The sequence below is a fragment of the Lissotriton helveticus genome, chromosome 8 (assembly GCF_964261635.1).
Source record: "Lissotriton helveticus chromosome 8, aLisHel1.1, whole genome shotgun sequence".
Lineage (NCBI taxonomy): Eukaryota > Metazoa > Chordata > Amphibia > Caudata > Salamandridae > Lissotriton > Lissotriton helveticus.
The window spans coordinates 430,528,451-430,548,592 of record NC_136069.1 but is presented as its reverse complement, the minus strand read 5'-3'; the positions used below and the strand labels follow the sequence as shown (position 1 = coordinate 430,548,592).

Below are 20,142 nucleotides of genomic sequence, written 5' to 3'. Positions count from 1 at the left end.
AGCAGAAAGTCCGTACCTGTATGATATGTTGTCAGTTTAATCCAGGTAAAAGTGTCCCGGTGGAACAAGGTGGATTCCAGCCCCCTGACCACCCTTTTGAAGTCCTCCAGATGGATTATATTCAGATGGAGCGATGTCGAGGTTTCAAGTATGTCCTTGTAGTTGTATGCGCTTTGTCCAGGTGGACAGAAGCATATCCAGTCCCAGATTACACAGCCGCGACCACTGCCAAGCAGTTGGTTCGTGAGTTCTTCCCCCGTTATGGACTCCCTAGAGTCGTATATTCTGACAACGGCCAGCCATTCTCATCTGAGTTGATGAAGCATGTTTCCCTCTTGTTAGGATACCAGTGGAAGTTCCATTGTGTACGCCATCCTGAAGCAGCCGGTCTCGTAGAGAGACATAACCAGACTCTGAAAATCCGCATCGCCAAAGTATGCAAAGAGAAAGGTGTGGACTGGCTAGTAGCTCTGCCAGTTGCCTTGTTCTATATGCGCATGGTCGCACATTCCAGATCAGGTCTGTCCCCGTATGAGGTCGTTTTCGGCCGCCCCCCTAACATGTGGGGTACTCCTAGACCCCGAAGTATTACCGATGTTTCAAGTAATATGCTGACAGATTACCTAGCTTCCTTGATGTCTGCCCTCAACTCTTGTCGTTCACAGGTTGCCGCCGCATTTCCAGACAATACCGAGGTGGCACCGCATGAAATCGTTCCAGGATCCATGGTCCTTGTCCGGAATTTTGACCGCTCAAGTCCGCTGGAGCCACGCTGGAAGGAGCCCCGACAGGCCCTCCTCGCCACCCGTACAGCCGTGAAGTTGGAGGGTCGCAAAGGCTGGGTGCACCTTTCACATATAAAGAAGTTTTATGGACTGAAACCAGTCTTAAAGAACATTTCCCAGGATTCAAAGGATTGCCAAAGTATTATTTTTAAGGACTGTCCCGCAAAAGACATTGCTACAAACCCTTCCCCGTTAGAGAAGACTCCGCAGCAGGAGTAGAAGTTGAAACTCCGGTCTAGTAAAATAAGTCAGCCAGTTTGATTGTCTAAGTCCTCCCCTAGGTGAAACGGTTAGACTGTTTCTGACATGTATAAAATAGACCCCCATAGTGAGAGAGTTAGTCAAAACTCTATTCGATGTATCGTTTTTCTATGTTTCATATTATTTCTCAGTATTATGATTTCCTGCACCAGTTACGCATTTTACCTGTGTTTCCCAGTTTCTCATGTAAATAAGTCTGCTAATGCTACAGTAGAGCATATGTTTAGTGATCTGCCTCCTCATGAACTCTCTTACCGCCTCGCTATGCGAAATAATTCTTTTATTCGTATGTTACATTATTCACACCAGACCAGCAATGCCACTAATTGTTGGGTATGTGGTCGACTCCCCCCTTTCCAGACACCGAAGGGAGTTCTGCCACTTTTTCCTTATCCGTTTTCACATAATGGTTCGTGTGGAGCATGGTCCACGTTAACGTCATCCTCAACAGATATGTCTTTTCTTAACAGCACATGTTTTCCAGACAAGCAAGGTCTCCCCCACAGAACCGGGTTAGATCTAGAAAATGAAGTGTACAATTTAGGTAATTATTCTTCGAATTTCATGGTCCTGAATGTTCAGTCTGATACTACTCCAGATTTACCTGCTATTTCAGTACTACCAGTCAAAGGTGAATTATGTGTCCGAAATTATGGTTCTGTACATGTAGGACATAGTGATTGTACTACTATTGTCAAGTATAGTGACAGTGGGAAATCTGTTTTCAAAGCTTCACGCCATTCTTATTTTATTTGTGGTCAAACTGCATATGTTCGTCTGCCCCTCGATTGGGAGGGAACCTGTTACATTGCCTTCCTACTGCCACCTGTTTTCCTAGCCCCATCTGATTACCATAGAAACACACATCTAGTACACATTAGACATAGAAGGGAGTCCCCAATTGTCGATTATACTGAAACTGCCCTAGAACAGTATACAGATTTCAACAGAGGTTTCTTTTTCTTTATAGGACCTATCCAGAATAGTAAGCTGATCCGTAGGTTAACCAGAACCCTTGAAGCTGTAGTCAATGAGCCTGCCTCTGCTCTAGGTAACTTAACCGAAGAGCAATCTGCTATGAGATTTGTAGTTTTACAGAATCGTCTCGTCCTTGACGTCATACTGGCCGATAGGGGCGGGGCCTGTAGAGTCATCGGATCTAGTTGCTGCATTTTCATTCCAAATAACGCGCCGTCTGTTTATTCAGCTATAACCAGACTTCATAAAATTGCCCATCTGTTACACCAAGATCCAGGCACCTGGACATGGTCCGGTTGGTTCTGGAATATAATTTCCGCCTGGGGATGGAAAGTCTTGTCCTTTCTAGGTATTGCAGTAGCGATCGTATTCAGCTGCTGCCTCTGTATACAATGTGGCCCTGCGATTTGCGGCATTTGTGCCACATCATGTATTCCTAGTCCCAAGCCCCGTTCTAAATCCCGTTCCAAGACAATTCGAGACGAGCAAATGATACTGTATGAAATGATAGACGGTATCATGAATATTGATGTTTCCTGATGAAACGTAGTGACAAGGAGGGAATGTGGAAAAGTAAATTTTGCCATGTTCTGTGTCCCTACGTGTCATCCATCATATGTTATGTGTGCATGATTAAATATGCATATGTTATTCCCCATGTTTGATTAAAGACGCAATTACAGTTGTGTCCACCTCTAGTATGGCAGTTTCCAGTTCTCGTGAATACTACGAATATCAGGCCTATGTAAAGCTACGTTGCCACGTTTCTCAGTGTGCACGTTATTTCATTGTAAAGTCCCCGTTTCTAGGCCTCAAAAGGGCCCGGACACCAGATTCGGCTTCTGTCTCCTGAAGCCTCGCTGAGGAGCGATACAGCCCCCACCTGTGTCCTCGACCCTTCACTTACTTCCTGCCTCGCAGTGCCCGGTTCACCCTGGCTCTGCCTCTGAGTCTGCCAAGAGTATGTTATGATTCGAGTTATCAGTACAGTCCTCCTTCTCTGTATTCCTAAGCTACTGAACTGCATCAATAGTCACCGTCATAGTCTAGCCTTTACGGCCCCATGTTAGAGAAATACTGTATTAATGGTCATTTAATATTCTTCATCACGCACTACATGTAGAATAATGCATGGTCCAGTCTTAGTGTCTGTTAGCCTTTCCCCTCCTGACTTCTAGTTTATATCAACATGTTCCCTAAACATCAGATACTAGATACTGCTTAGGTACATGTCGCCCTGACTCTCCAGACTTCAGTCTCTGCTCCTAGCACAGAGTTCGAAGCCCCCAGCTTCTCCTAGTGATACGTCATTGCCAGTTTGCGCGCACCATCAGGTTAGAGGTCCCGGCTCCTTAGGTAGCCCCCTCCATGGTTTCCGCCCCATTCATGACATATTCTGTTACGTTTGCATCACACGTCTATGTATACGCCCTGTTACACCTCTTTTCACCCTTATCTTTCGCGACTGCTACGCGTCACGCCTATTGCTCTACCCACTGCTACGCCTATTGCAATGTAATGCTATGTGGTTGCGTTATGTATATATGCTCATGTACTGTTATTAAAAGACGCCGTCATTCCCGATCCTGTCCCCGGCAGCTGCCATCCTATTCCCGTGCAGGTCGTCCTGTTCCTGTCCTTATGCTGTATTAAACCTGCAAAACTCCTACTACCTCGAATCTTGACTCTTATTTATTGAGCTATCTGTTATTCATTTATTCATTCAAAAATAGGGTATTATTTATTTATTTACCACAGTGCCTTGATGTCCTTCAGGCGCCAATTGTGTGAGCTGTTGTTTGAGGCCTTTCAGGATTACAATGCAAGACCCTTGAAGTAGGATTCCATCTTGGGTAGCGCTAAGCTCGTATTGTATGCTCCACATTTTCATCAGAGCCTCCCTGTCCCCTGGTGCCCATTCGTTGGCATCCTAGACGAAGTCTCTCCATGTGCCACTTTGTAGAGCAATGCACACTCGGGCAAGGACGGGGTACGACTCTGCCGCTTCCACAATGTCCTCTAGATTCAAGGCTCGGGGGCACGCTTCGCTCGAGGTCATTTGGACATACTCTTCTAATTCATCGGGGCGTGGGGTGACGTGACAGGAAGTCTTCTGGGCTTTTTGATCCTGGTCTATAAACCACCTCCATCTGTTAGTGTTGCAGTTGGATGGTCCACTTCTCAATCCGCGGGGGCAGGTGAGGGGCTGACCCTCTGAAGAGTGGCACCAAAGGCTGGTGATCGGTCACAACCTTTAGGGGCTGGCCTCCCCAGTAGTGGTGGAAATGACTGCAGGCCCACTTGATGGCCAGGTCTTCATGCTCGATTTGTGCATTCCGTGCCTGCGTTGGTGTCAGCACCTTGCCTGGGAGTGCTAGGGCTGCCCATTGCCCAGGTTCCTGTTCTTAGGTAAGTATGGCTCCTAGCCCAACTGGGCTGGCGTCCTCAAGCATTTTGGTGTGTTTTTCTGGGTTGAGGTATACGTGTGAGGCTTTGTGGAGGAGGGCATCTTTAATCTTTTGAAACAATTCTTCCTCCCGGTGGCTCCACACCCACCTAGCATCCATTTTTGTGAGAGCCCTGAGTGGTTCCGCCAAGGTTGCAAGGTCAGGGATGAACCTCCCGCAATAGGTGGCTATCCAGAGGAAACTCCTCACTTCTGAGGTTGTGCTGGGTGCAGGCGCTCGTTTTATTGTCTTTGACTTGTGGGGGGTCTATTTAAATTCCATCTTGGTTGATGACGTACCCAAAGAATTCAAGGGATGATTGAAAGAATGAACACTTGTCACGGTGTAATGTTACCCTGTGTTCGTTGAGGTGCCACAAAGTGTGTCGCTGGGAACATTTGTGGTTTTGTGCGGCACACGCCAGATTGACCCTCTTCAGGCCAAGTTATGTGATGTTCTATTATTTGTTTTGTCAGTTTCCCGGCAGGTCTTTGCTTTGACCAGGGTTAAGGGTTATCTGTTGGGCCTTTCTGCGGTTGTCGATTCCTGTGGGTGCAAGAGACTAACCAGGAAACTTTAATAAAAAATGGTTCATTAAATTCTGATTGCTCAACATTGGTCCCATTTTCTCAACATGAAACAGGAAAGGTGCCTCGGAGATTTGTTGTCTCACTTTTTGTTTTGAAGTATGTTCCTAACTGTTACAATGTGGTTCAACTGTTGTTATAAAAAATATTGTAAAGCAATCTGATATCCTTCGGGATCAAGTTCGTGCTGTATAAAACTTTATAAATAAAATAAAAAATAAAATAGCTGACATTCAGGATGCCGGGGAGGCCAGACAAGGTTTCACATATGGTGTTCTGGAAGACTGCGGTGGCTGATGAGATCCTGAAGTTCAAGCGTTTGCATCGGCGCAGCCCTAGCTGGATGCTGAAGGCAGTGATACACCGGCTTTCTTCCACCAGGGGCAGCTGGTAGTATCCGGCATTGAGGTCCAGCTTCGAGAGCCACTGGGAGCCATTGAAATCCGCAATGATATCGTCCATGGTGGGTGTGATGTGCTGTTCCAGTTTGATAGCGTGGTTGGGTAGCCTCCGGTTGATACACAGCTGTATCTTTCCCGGTTGTTTGAGTTTCTCGGTGATCACCATCAGGGAGACCCAAGGGGTCGGACCTGACACCATTTCTAAGACTCCGTGTTGTTCTAGTTTCTCGAGTTCTTACTCAACAAGTGGTCGAAGGTGGAACAGGATGCAGCAGTGCCTAAGTGCCACTGGTGTGACTCACTGCTCAATGTGCAGATTTATTGGGGCACACTTGAGACAACATAATTCTTTGAACAGCTCAGGAAATTGATCCAACAGGTCATCAACTTGGTGTGTCCGGACACTCCTGGGGAAGGATACCAGGCCAAGGTCTTCGGCGGTGTGCCTGCCAATTAGCGTCTCTACATCTTGGTCGATGATGTGGATCATCGTCATGACTTCTTGCTCATCAGACACAGACATCCGCCCTTTGAGAGTTGCAGGGAGGGGCTCCCATAGGCGAAGATCCTGGTTTGCGATAGTGTCAGAGGGGGCTTGGGTCAAAGACGGTTGTACTGCTGGATCCCCAATACACTGTTGGAAATGGGGGTCTCTAGTTGGCAATGGTTTGCACCTATGTCCAAGTAGGGACCCTTCTTCCAAGTCAGGGTTAGGGGGATACACTCCTAAAATAAAACCCTGCTCCCCCTTTTGGTAACTTGGCACGAGCAGACAGGCTTATCTCAGAATGTACAAAGTATGTATTCTTTATCTAAACCAAACAAGATCAAAACAACAAAAATCTACAATACAGTAATCAAAATATGACTTCTAAAAGGTAAAAATAGTTCTGTTCAAAGCAAACTGCAGGTGCAACACGTTTCACACAAAGTACCTTGGATGCATCACACGCACAAACAAAAACTGTCGCGGGGAAGGTGATGTGTCGGTCAGTGCTTAATTTGTAAAATAGGAAGTCCAGGTGCTCAAGTGTTTGACGGAGGACACCCTTACTTTTTCCTGGCCCCACCCACTTCCTCCACTGGCTCCACCCACATCCTCAACTGGCACTGCTAAAAGTCAGATGTACTTTACACAGTACTTAACAGAAGTAAAATGAAACTATATAGGCAAACCCACAAACAAGAAGAAAATTAATGGGAAGTTAATATAAAACAAGCAAAAACACAGTATTGCCAGCATATGTCAACATCTAAACAAAGTATCTTCCACACTGAAGCGAAGCCATAATATCATAAATGAGCTAGAGCATAAGGTAAAAGTGAGCAGTACCCTGGAATATATGAGCGGCTTCCTGACATATTCGAGAGACAACTTGACATAAAGAGCAGAAATCGGCGCTGACCTTACCATGAAATCCAAGTTTGCTGGGCAGACTGCAGTTTCCCAGATCCAGGTACAGTAAAGACACAGCTTCTTGAAACTATACAAGCTAAAGTATGCTCAGGACTTTGGACAGAAAACTACCCTTCCCTGCATTTGGGAGGATGAAATCAAAGCCTGAGCTCCCAATTTTTTGGAGACTAGGCCACGCAGCTGTGCTGCTAAAGGCCGGGGTTAAGTAAAGTTAAAGGCCCTGCATGGCCCCTGCCCTCCTCCTGGCCTTGCCCGGGCTGGGAAGTGCCATTGTACTTGCACATACAACACATAACTCTTTATTTACTCCGTGAGCATCCTTTTCGTGTAGGAGACCCAATTTTAGCACTGTGGACTTTAAAGGGGTACTAGACGAAGCTTTAATGTCCTGCATGGAACAAATCACCCTCAACCTCAGCACTTTAAGTATCTAGAGTCTCGCAGAACCTCGTCAACACTTCACCAGCCATCCACTTCAACAACTAAGTAAAGATAAGTTAAAAGACAAAGATTCAATGCATATTTGAATGTGGAGATCATCTGAGAATTTGAATTACTCAAGCCGAACTGGGGAAGTAACGCAAAGGGAGAGCCTCGAACCGGATAGGGGCCCTGGTGGAGTCAAGGAGAAGTGGAGCAAGTGGTGGAGAGAGTCCCCAATTCCAACCAGAGGAGGGGGAGGAGAATAGTGCGACAGGCAGTCCCAAGAGCCAGGAAACAACGCCGAAAAAGCACGAAGAAATGGGTGCGCAAGCGTCTTCTATGGCAAATCCAATCCCATTCCTACCAAAACCGGGAGAGCCCCTGATGAAATGGGAAGACTGGAGAGAGTACATTCTCAATTATATAGAAGCCCTGGAAGACGAGAACGAAGAAGCATTCACGAGTAAAAGGAAAAAGAGAATATTGCTACACAACCTGGGCCCAGAAGGGATTAGGGTATTCCAAAACCTGGCTCCCAAGCCCCGACAAGCTGCAGATGATGACGTATTTGCGCATGCCATAGAAGAACTTAATGAGCATTACAGGCCAGCAGTGTGCACGTCTATAGATCGGTATAATTTCCAGCAGCGAAAGCAAGAAATAGGAGAGTCAATTGACGAGTATGTGGCTGCGCTGAAGAAATTAGCGACGACGTGCAAATTTGGCGCGCTACACGACGATTTCATAAAGGACCAGATAGTGATGCACACCACTAACAAAACAGTGCAAAACAAGTTGTGGGCGAGCGGCGATGCCACACTAAAGGAAGTGATTGTGAAGAAGGCCGAGTTAACGAAGAGATGTGAGGATGCAGCCAAAAGAGAACCAGTCGCGAGGCCTATGGTGTACAATGTAGACGATGAAGAACCCACGGGAAGGAACAAAGGCGCAGGGACAAACAGCAGAGGGCCCAACAAATGGCTGGGGAAACCGGTGCAACAAAGGAAGCAAAACAGAGGAGCCAGAAACTTGTGCTATCGTTGTGGCAGCCAAGCCCATGAGGCCTATGACAAGAGATGCCCGGCGTTCCAAACGAAGTGCATGTTCTGCGGCATAACGGGACACTACAAAAAGGTGTGTCATCGGAAACCAGGCCGCAACACGGTGAAGTACGTGGATCAAGATCCGCACGATGCAGAGGGGCGAAGGCAAGAGGAAGAAGACACAGTGCTGTGTATAGAGGATCAAGTACTGGGTGTGGACGTCCGAAGATCGAACAAACCGCAGTACGACATGCTGATAGGAGGTGTACAGATAAGCATTGTTGTGGATTCAGGATCACTGTATACAATTGTCCAAAGAGCAGTATGGAACGAGAAGTTCAAACCCCATTTGGGACCACGATTGGAACCTCCGGATATAAGACCTGTCTCGTACATCGGAGAACGTATCCCCTTAGTAGGATACCGAGCATTAAAATTTGAATTCAAGTGGATGGAGTGCGGAGTGCAAACTGTATGTGGCGGAAAAGGGCCCGTCGGTCCTAGGCTGGATGGATCAAGGAGATCTGGGCATAAAACTAGACCCAGGAGGTGACATATAAGTGTTGATGAAAGCACCGGAACAATGGCCTGACATAGAAAAATTGAAGAGGAACTTCCCCAAGGTGTTTGGAGGGAAAGTCGGGAAGTTGGAAAAATTCACGCACAGGATAGAACTCAAGGACAATGCCACACCAGTATCGCATAAAGTAAGAAATGTCCCCATTGCAGTGAGAGAAGCAGTGCAACAGGAATTGCGTGGGCTGGAGAAGAATGGGATAATCGAACCCATAAATTGCGCGGAGTGGCTGGCGCCTCTGGTTGTGGTAATGAAGCCCAACAGCAAAGGTCCGGCTGTGTGTGGACCTGAGAGAACTGAACAAGTGCATCGTGGTGGAAAAGTTTCCATTGCCCCGCATTGAGGAAATGTTAGCTAAGACCAAAGGAATAAAATGGTATTCCACCATCGATCTAACATCGGCATATCACCAAATAGCCCTACACCCGGAAAGCAGGAAGCTAACTTCGTTCATCACACCCTTTGGGTGTTATCAATTCTGCAGAATACCTTTTGGACTTGCCTCGGCAGCGGCCGTCTTCCAGAAACTCATGCACCGTCTCTTCAAGGACATGGAAGGAGTACAGTACTTCCAGGACGACATACTGGTGATGGGAAAAGACCGGAAAGACCACGCCACCAAATTAGCCAAGATGCTAAATTTTCTGGAAGAAAAAGGCCTGACAGCGGAGTGGGAGAAGTGCCGTCTAGGGATGGCTACAGTCACCTACCTTGGACACGAAATAGGAGAGCAGGGCATCACACCAAAAAGGGAAAATGTGAGAGCCATCTGCGACGCCCCACCTCCCTCCAGCAAGGAAGAAGTAAGATCTTCTGGGAATTGTGAAAACCAAGATGAGGGCCAAGCAAGGATATTGGTGGTCAGGCATGGACATACAAACAGAGAGACATGTGAGAGAGTGTGACCAATGCCAACGAGCGGACAAGACGATGACGCCGTTGAGGCCAGCCCTTAGGGAAATTCACCAATCCGAAGAATCCCTGGGAGGAGCTGTCAATAGATATATTGGGACCTATACTGGATGACCAAGGGACTCCTAAATACCTATGTGCCGTAGTGGACAGATACTCTAAATGGCCTGAAGTGCACATTCAAGAGGAAATGGACACTGAGACGATACTCAGGTTCCTCACGGCGACCTTCCTCAGGGAAGTCATTCCCAAGTCAATCTTAAGTGACAATGGTCCCCAGTTCACCTCAGAGAAATGGCATAAAGATATGGAGAGAAATGGGATCACATCCAAACATACTTCCATTTATCATCCGGCTGGAAATGGACAAGTGGAACGCTTCAACAGGGTGCTAATGGGGTCCATCCAGGCAGCCATCATGATGGGAAAGGACTGGGAAAAGGAGGTCTTAAACATGATTTGGGCCTACCGCAACACCCCGACGAGCACTGGGTACAGCCCCTTCCAGATTCTAAGGGGTAGAGATCCCTTCACAAAAGATAACTTGGCGTGGAATGAGGAGACTGTAACCAGTAAATGGTCCCCCGCAGTGGTTCAGTATAATCTGGAAAGAGCCCAAACAATTTATACAGAACATTATAACAGAAGGAAGAATGTGAAGGAAACATCCCTGGAGGAAGGAGAATGGGACAGGGTCAAGTTGGCGGTATTACAGAAGAAAGGTGACAGCAAATACAGCCGACCCTAACAAGTAAAGGAGGTGTATGACCGGGCTGCGTTACTTAGTCATGGGAACGTGTGGTCCCAGGATCGCATGTCCCGGTGCAACAAGATCTTACAATGGCTCCCTGAAGACCGAGAGCAAGAGGCAACAGATCGGAGGACACTGGCGGACGACGGCACGATCCAGGAAGGAGAAGGAAGCATGGTAACGGCAGAGCCGGAAATAGAGCAACGGGTTAGTGAAAGCTCAAGAGCAGAGGCACAACCCCGTGAAGAGAGAGAGACTCCCTGCAGAGAGAGACCGAGTACACAAGAAGGCAGAGAGATGGTGTCTACAATGACCAGTTCCAGAGAAGTGACTTCCACCCCGGTAAGACGGACAAGGGGGGCAGATTGGTGGTGAGGCCTTCTAGGTATCGAGACTTTGAGCTGGGAGAAGAAAAGTAATCGACCACACAGATACTGCTGCTTTCATGTTGGGTATAAAAAAGGGGAGATATGTAGAGTCGCGCTCTAGTGTTCACGCTACGTCACCACGTAGCGTGAGCGGGGGACTACTTGAATCTTGCTAGAAACGCGCGATTCGAGTGTCGGAGCCCGGGCAAAGAGGCAGCTCTCTCGGCGCTCTCTGTGTAGTGCATTAAGTAGGAATAAATACAATACCTGCACAACAGCAAGTGTCCTGTCGTTCTTAGAGATAATAAGAACATTACAACAGGGTGGCTTATCACAAAAGAAAACTAAAATGGAAATGACATATGCCAAGCCCCAGGGCAGAACGGATCCCGCCATTCCATGCATCAAGGAGCACATGTTCCAAACACATGGTAGTAGCCCCGCAGATGGTTTTCTGTTTGGAAGGCGAAGGGTGGGCAGAGGGGAACCTCTCAGATGGAGACGAGCTGCTCAGCGTGGTCTGAAGGTAAACCATCTTATGAAAGAGCTTGTTGCTGAGGAACACGACCAGGGAGAACAGTCGAAGCTGGAAGTGGTATGCTTTGACTGGTGCCTGTGCTTCATTCGCGCTGATGATGAACAGCGGCAAAAGAAGAGAAAACAAACATCCGCTGATAATGTATGAAGACTGCATTGCAGTGAGGGAGACCAGTGGAAGGCCAAATCCAAAGTAGTAGGGCCAGTTTCTCTCGATGTTGGATAGTCGCTGATGCATTTCTATACCTTTATTAAACCAACGGTACTCAAAGCAGTAGAGGGAGTAGAGCAAGGCCATGTGGATTAGACTGATCAGCTGTCCAACTACATTAATAGTGAACACGGTTACTATCATTCCCTGGATAAGGAAAAGTGCTTGCAGAAGGAGATTAAAAAGCATATCAGCAATTATTTTGCTGACACTGGGAAATGGCTGTGGTTTTCTCCCAGACATCTCAAATGCCAAATCTTCAATGTTTTGAAACCAGATGGCATTGAGGACTTTGCTAAGTACAAAGAGAGGTAGGACCAATAATGCACTGAAAATCGAAGTGAGAATAAACTCCAACCAAGACCAGACATCTCCATGTAAAGAGGGATCACTGATTATTTGTGCTGTAACAGACTGAAGCGATACAGAAAAGGGGGTGGTGATGAACAGAGTGTCTGAATTAAGGAGACCACTCTTACCCAGTCCAAAGATCAGGGCTTGATCCATCACCGTTATTTATCTCACTGCCCCATCCCAGCTCAGAACCTGGCTATATGCAAATTAGTCTGTCCCTGGCCCAGTGCATCATGGGAACAGGGCAGACCAAACTACCAAGCCAATTCTTCACCAGAAAGGAGACAAGCTACCGGGGACCGGTTTCTGGCATTTCAGCCTCTTCGGCCCGGCGTGCTTGAATCCTGATGGAGCAGTGAGAAAGGGACTCATGTCTGAGTATACCCTGCCACACCTATAGTGGCCAAAAACGATACAGAAAAGGGGGTGGTGATGAACAGAGTGTCTGAATTAAGCAGACCACTCTTACCCAGTCCAAAGATTAGGGCTTGATCCATCACCGTTATTTATCTCACTGCCCCATCCCAGCTCAGAACCTGGCTATATGCAAATTAGTCTGTCCCTGGCCCAGTGCATCATGGGAACAGGGCAGACCAAACTACCAAGCCAATTCTTCACCAGAAAGGAGACAAGCTACCGGGGACCGGTTTCTGGCATTTCAGCCTCTTCGGCCCGGCTTGCTTGAATCCTGATGGAGCAGTGAGAAAGGGACTCATGTCTGAGTATACCCTGCCACACCTATAGTGGCCAAAAACGATACAGAAAAGGGGGTGGTGATGAACAGAGTGTCTGAATTAAGCAGACCACTCTTACCCAGTCCAAAGATCAGGGCTTGATCCATCACCGTTATTTATCTCACTGCCCCATCCCAGCTCAGAACCTGGCTATATGCAAATTAGTCTGTCCCTGGCCCAGTGCATCATGGGAACAGGGCAGACCAAACTACCAAGCCAATTCTTCACCAGAAAGGAGACAAGCTACCGGGGACCGGTTTCTGGCATTTCAGCCTCTTCGGCCCGGCTTGCTTGAATCCTGATGGAGCAGTGAGAAAGGGACTCATGTCTGAGTATACCCTGCCACACCTATAGTGGCCAAAAACGATACAGAAAGGGGGTGGTGATGAACAGAGTGTCTGAATTAAGCAGACCACTCTTACCCAGTCCAAAGATCAGGGCTTGATCCATCACCGTTATTTATCTCACTGCCCCATCCCAGCTCAGAACCTGGCTATATGCAAATTAGTCTGTCCCTGGCCCAGTGCATCATGGGAACAGGGCAGACCAAACTACCAAGCCAATTCTTCACCAGAAAGGAGACAAGCTACCGGGGACCGGTTTCTGGCATTTCAGCCTCTTCGGCCCGGCTTGCTTGAATCCTGATGGAGCAGTGAGAAAGGGACTCATGTCTAGTGGCCAAAAACGATACAGAAAAGGGGGGCTCATTGCACCAGCAGGATTCAAGCAAGCCGGCCGACGACGCCTGAAATGGCAGAAACCGGTCCCCGGAAGCTTGTTTCCTTCCCAGTATAAGAATTGGCTTGGTAGTTTGGTTTGCCCTGTTCCCATCATGCACTGGGACAGGAACAGACTAATTTGCATATAGCCAAGTTCTGAGCTGGGATGGTGCAGTGAGCTAAAAAACGGTGATGGATCAAGCCCTGATCTTTGGACTGGGTAAGAGTGGTCTGCTTAATTCAGGCACTCTGTTCATCACCACCCCCTTTTCTGAATCATTTTGTCCACCATAAGCGTGGAAGGGTATACTCAGATGTGAGTCCCTTGCTCATTGCACCATCAGGATTCAAGCAAGCCGGGCCGACGACGCCTGAAATGGCAGAAACCGGTCCCCGGAAGCTTGTTTCCTTCCCAGTATAAGAATTGGCTTGGTAGTTTGGTTTGCCCTGTTCCCATCATGCACTGGGACAGGAACAGACTAATTTGCATATAGCCAGGTTCTTAGCTGGGATGGTGCAGTGAGCTAAAAAACGGTGATGGATCAAGCCCTGATCTTTGGACTGGGTAAGAGTGGTCTGCTTAATTCAGGCACTCTGTTCATCACCACCCCCTTTTCTGAATCATTTTGTCCACCACAAGCGTGGAAGGGTATACTCAGATGTGAGTCCCTTGCTCATTGCACCATCAGGATTCAAGCAAGCCGGGCCGACGACACCTGAAATGGCAGAAACCGGTCCCCGGAAGCTTGTTTCCTTCCCAGTATAAGAATTGGCTTGGTAGTTTGGTTTGCCCTGTTCCCATCATGCACTGGGACAGGAACAGACTAATTTGCATATAGCCAAGTTCTGAGCTGGGATGGTGCAGTGAGCTAAAAAACGGTGATGGATCAAGCCCTGATCTTTGGACTGGGTAAGAGTGGTCTGCTTAATTCAGGCACTCTGTTCATCACCACCCCCTTTTCTGTAACAGACTGAAGCACAGGTATGAACACTCGATAGAACAGCAGGAGACTAAGCCAAAACACGCCTCCATTCCAGGTGCATAACTAAAAAATTCTTCTGACGATGCGAGGCTCGTTATCCAGCTTCTTCTCTTCATTCTGGGCTCTGCGCTGGGCTAAGGCTCTGCTTGCTCTCCTCTTACGCTGCTCCTCCCGCTTCTGCTGGATCCGAGCATCTAATTTGGAGATGGTACATATTCCCCAGATGGAGTCTTTAATTCCCCTGCGTAGGTCTTGAAGAAAGGTTCTGACACTGTCTGCCATGGCAGCTTCAGCTTTGTTACTGGCACCAAAATCATCAACTGCAGGAAGAAGGCAGGGTCAAAAGTATTTCATTGTGGACAAAACTATAGCAGAACATATAAATTCCGCCTTGTAGTTGCCTCCGTTGTTGATCTTTCAAAGGCATGTCATTTTTCCGTAATGTGGCTACTTCCAGGTCACATAACAACCAATCACAAAGTCAAAAACACATTGCCCGGCGCTGGAGGCATGATTGATCAGGGCAGGCCTTGGATTCGTCACTCTGTGGTTCACTCACTTCACAGTTCATGCGTATTAAGTGAACTGTGAAGTGAACAACCGAGTGACGTGCCCAAAGCCTACCCTGAGCAACCATGCCTCCGGCGCAGGGCACGGGGCACCTGACCAGTTCAATGCCACTGCCCGGCCCTGGAGATGGCTGGAAGGAGGAGGGCAGGGGCCGGTGCACTGCAGGGCCGCGCAGCCCGCTTTAACTTACTTAAACCCGGACTTCATGTGGTGCGGAGCCAGAGCTACCTCCGTTATGTTACACCACCCACAAGTCCACGACCCATAAAAAATCCCCAGCGTTGGTAATGTAATGGCTTATTATAATATGTTACTTACCATGACTGCCCGGGTGGTGCTGTGCGGCTGAGCACTGGCCCGTCTGCCTTTACAATCGATAGGCGGTCTAGGCCAGGCTGCTGCTGCAGCTGCTGCCTGCACTACGATGTCGACTCGTCGGGGGCGGACAATCTAACCACCTCAACCCAAATCTGCCTCAATGGCTCGTGGCAGGGACCGGTGCATGCGGGTGTGCAGGAGCATTGCATTATGGGAAAAATCTACACACAGTGCCTGCCGCCCAGCCCAACCCCCGCAGAACCAAATCCAGCCCCTTACCTCTACCCAATCAGTGTCCCGCCTACCGGAAAGGGCCGCCGCTAAACTAAAGGAAGCAATTTCAAAATGTGCATAGTGACCGGCGCCACGTCACTCACAATCTGATCCGATCTGACTGCTGCATAGTGGATTCATTCATGCAGTAAATGAATAATGAGTGGAACGGTCTGAACCACTAATGTGATGCGCTGAGTCAGTGAGGTAATTTAATTTTATGTACTGTCATTTACATTGCCATATGATGTGCAGAGTTGCAGACGTGTAGTAGACCCGGCCCTGGTAAATAAGTGTCGGTGCTAAGCACCGGCACAAATTAAGCACTGGTGTCCGTTCCTTATGCGCAGGGAAGGTGATGCGTCGGTTCCTTACTTCAAGGGAGGTAATACGTCGGTACCTTACTGCCATGCAGGGGGGGTAATACATCAGTTCCTTACTGAAGGGGAGGTGATGCTTCGGTTTCTTACTGCAGCCCCAGCGTTCTTGCAGGCGTGGTGCCCAGATGCGATGCATGAGGATCGGGGATGCGTTGGTTTCTCTAGCCACTGTCTCACGATGCATTGCTTCTTGCAGCCGCACAGCTGGGCCTGCATCAGAATCAGTACTTCGTAGATCGGTGCACTCAATGCGGCATGCGGCGATTTCTCGTGCCACAGGCAGGTTCTGCGTCAGTTTCTTCAGCGATGTGTTGGAAACAGGTGTGGTTGCATCACACTTCTCTTAGTTGCGTTGCTTTTCCAGCTCCCACAGCAGGACTAACCTCCAGAGGCCCAGAACAGCAGCAGGCACCTCTTGGCAGGTCAGAACTTCCAGCAAGGAAGTGCAGCGAAGCTGGGGGTAAAGTATAACTGAGACTTCAAAAACAGGAGGCAAGCTCTACTTCAATTCCTTGGAGATATTCCTCGAGCAGGGGATACAGCACACAACAAAGGCCTTGTCCTTTCCTTGGCAGAAACAGCCACTGCAGGCCAACCCCAGACAGCACTCAGCAAAGGGGCAGTACTTCTTAGTTTCTCCAGCTCTTCTCCTTGTCAAAGTTTCCTCTTGAATCCCAGAAGTAATCTTTGAAGTATTTTCTATCCCTGAGACTTCCAACAGGAGGCAAGCTCTACTTCAAGCCCTTGGAACAAACTCTAACAGCAGGATCGTGAAAGCACAGTCCAGTCCTTTCCCTGCCCAAGACAAAAGCAACCACTACAGGCCAACCCCAACAGCACACAGCACAGGGGCAGTAGTCCTCCTCCACCTTTCCTAGTTCTTCTGCCTGGCAGGTTCCTCAGTTCAGCAGTATCTGAAGTTCAGGGGTCTGGGCCCCACTTTTTATAGCACAAATGTATTTGTTCTCTTGTGGCAGAGAAGTTCTTTGCCCAGCCAAAGCCAGTTCTGTCCTCTCTAGTGCAGCTGCCTGGCAGGAGGTTGAGACAGCATTGTTCAAGGCAGACCAGTCCCATTCTGGCGTGGAAGAAGTCTCCTCCCCCTACTCTAAATGCAGCCCAGGTCTATTCAGCCCAGCCCTGACTCGTCCAGGAAAGTCAGAACACACATCAACCACCCCCTCCCCGGGGGCCATCTGAGAGAATGCACATCCCCAGCCCCTGTCATTCAAAAGCCAGACAGCCAATCCACAAACCAGCAGAGGCACACAGGATGGCTAAGGAAGAAAATCTCCACTTTCTAAAAGTGGTATTTTCAAACACACAGTATAAAATTCATCTTTACTAAAATATGTATTTTTATATTTTGAGTTCAGGCATACTAAACTTCATCTTTCTATCTTGTACCAATGGGAAGTTATATTTAGAAGATGTTATAAATAAACTCCTATTGTATCCTATGGGACAGATAGCCTTTCAATAGTGAAAAACAAAATTGGCAGTATTTCACTATCAGGAAATGCCACACACATCAGAGCATGGCCTACCTTTCACATACACAGCACCTTGCCCACACGGTACCTTGGGTCTACCTTAGGGGTGACACATGTAAGAAAAGGGAAGGTTAGGGCCTGGCAAGTGGATGCACTTGCCAGGTTGACATAGCAGTGCCAAACTGCGCACAGACACTGCAGTGGCAGGTCTGAGTTACATTTACAGGCTGCTCATGTGCGTGGCACAATTAGTGCTGCAGGCCCACTAGCAGCACTTGATTTACAGGCCCTGGGAACAAACAGTGCCCTGTACTAGGGACTTACTAGTACATCAAATATGCCAAACATGGAATCACCAATCCAATGGTTGAGTGAGCACTGATCACTCATCAAAATCTTGTTGGTTTGGCATAGAGGGGGCAAGATGGCGGCCGCTACTTAGCCGGTCGACTGTCGAGATAGTGGCAGTGGCGTCCAGCTCAAACTATGGTACGTGACTGAGAGCCGAGCCGAGCAGACCGAGCCACCCTGTATCTAAGGCACACAAAAAGGTCATGTGGGGGCAGAGTCTGCTTTATATGCCATGACTGAATTTGAGATGGGAGCCGAGAAATCCAAGACAAGTGCTCACGCTGTATTCTCGCTGTGTTTCGCTGTACGATCGCTGGATGATATTACCTCGAAGGTGAAAGCGCAGGCTGGTACTCTGACGGTCCTCTCAGTGGCTGTTATCACTCACCAGGCGCCCCTTAACCTCTGAGCTTCCGAAAACATCCGAACTGCTCCTGGGGGAAAAAACCCAAAACATTGTATCGCTGTGTATCTGACCGCGCATCAGTCCGTTAGATCGCCCGATACCGATGTGCAGATGCAGATGCCCGTCACCTGGATGCTAGGCACTGGTGGGGAAACTGTTTCCGAAGCAGTACATCGCGCCGCAGCACCTATAACCTTCTAACCTCTAATTCTCTGCTTATGCCCGCTCCCCCGCTCAGTATTCCGCCACTCATCATTGTCTCATCATTCTGCGTTCTGCATTTTTCCCTTACTTCGCTTGTTCCACGCTCTGCGCTCCCTCCTCCTCCGATGTCCATAGGAGTAAGACAGGCGCATCGTCAGAGACAGGGGCAAAGGTCTTGGAGAGCCTGCATCTCTGCAGTAGTGACTCGGACGCTACACAAGCTTATTGGGGAATCTTTACAGAGGCTCCTTACTCTGACTGCATGAGCCAATTACAAACCTAGCGGGGGTGCCCTGAAGACGGAGATGCCTCCTAAGGCACTTTCTGCAGCTGCGGTAAGGGCAGCTGCGGCGCTATCAGCCCGCAAGGCCCGTGTGGAGGGGGCAGCAGAGGCGGCAGGACAGGCAGCAGGGGGGTCGATATTGGGGACCCCTCCACCCCGATCACTGGGCCCGAGGAAGCTGCTTTCCCTTAATCAGGATCCAGATCCGCCGACAACACTACCTCCAATGAGAGGGAAGGGCCCTGCCCCCCCAAGGACCGCATGGCAGGACCCTTAGTAGTGGAGCTCCTGCAGAGGGACTGATAAAAAACATGGATCTGGATCAGTATACCGGCGCAGATGGTGTAGACGGTGTAGACGGCAAGGAGGACACTACTCTGGGCAATGAAGTAAGCCAAGCTGCCTTGAAGGTGTTTACAGTCCAAGATGTTGTTGCTCCGTCCACCACTCTCACCCCCACCACCACCACCCCCCCTCACCCTCACCCTCACCAGTCCTCAACGTTAGGGAGCCCAGGAACCCCAGGAACTCCAGTATCTCTAGTACTTCCAGCAATGTTAGGGTCTGGGTCCGGTCCCAGGGCGGTCATAAATGAGGAATCTGAATGCCCACGCAGCCGGCAACTATGCCTGCCCTAAGAGGGGACCCGATATGGACAGATTGGACAACTTGGAGGATGGTAAGGAACCAGGACGGGACAGTGGAAGGCTCTCTCCAAGCCCCACACACGTCGGATTAGCTCATTGGGCTCATTGGGCAATCCCAGCACCAAGGTTCAGACGAGCATGATAAATCCGATACGCCCCTGCATGACAGCCTCCACCACACGGTACCAGACCCGGTAATAAGCTTACCGTCTAAGTCATCCGAGTTATCCAAGTCTAGCTACCAAAGAAATGAACAAAAGAAGATAAAGAAGATAAAGGAGTGGGGGGAATCAGAGCAAGAGGAGCTGAAGGGGGAGAAAATGGAAAAGGAACCTAGTGACTGTTTCTATTCACTATCTGAAGGAGCAGAGGGGTCTGATGATGGAATAGACACATCGCTAGGGGGGAGCAGTGCAGACTCAAATGACTCAAATGGAGAAGACTCAGAAAATGGAAATGAAGCAGAAACCCCGCAAACAGCCATTAAAACCGTACTGAGAGGGGCACAGAACAGGGAGAGTCGGTTTAGGGAAGAAGGGAGCCATCCCAGCATAATAGCTCCACCACCCCCAAGGCAAAATCTAAAGAGGTAACGCCAGTGGCGGAAAGTGGACTTTTAACATTAGACGTAATACATCAGGCCATCCTCGTCCACAGAGAAGAGACTAGACAAGATAGTCGGAAGACCCAAGCAGAGATAAGGAAAATACAAGGCGTTGTTAGCAAGCTATC

The 20,142-nt window shown here is 48.7% G+C and overlaps 1 protein-coding gene and 1 pseudogene across 6 annotated transcripts in view; one reads left to right on the top strand and one right to left on the bottom strand.

The window, feature by feature from the left end:
• Nucleotides 1–20,142, top strand: part of ENOX1 (ecto-NOX disulfide-thiol exchanger 1) — a 2,394,477-nt gene that overhangs the window by 496,080 nt on the left and 1,878,255 nt on the right. The gene's annotated exons all lie outside the window — the stretch shown is intronic.
• LOC144773749 (etoposide-induced protein 2.4 homolog pseudogene) lies at nucleotides 11,282–14,770 on the bottom strand (annotated as a pseudogene).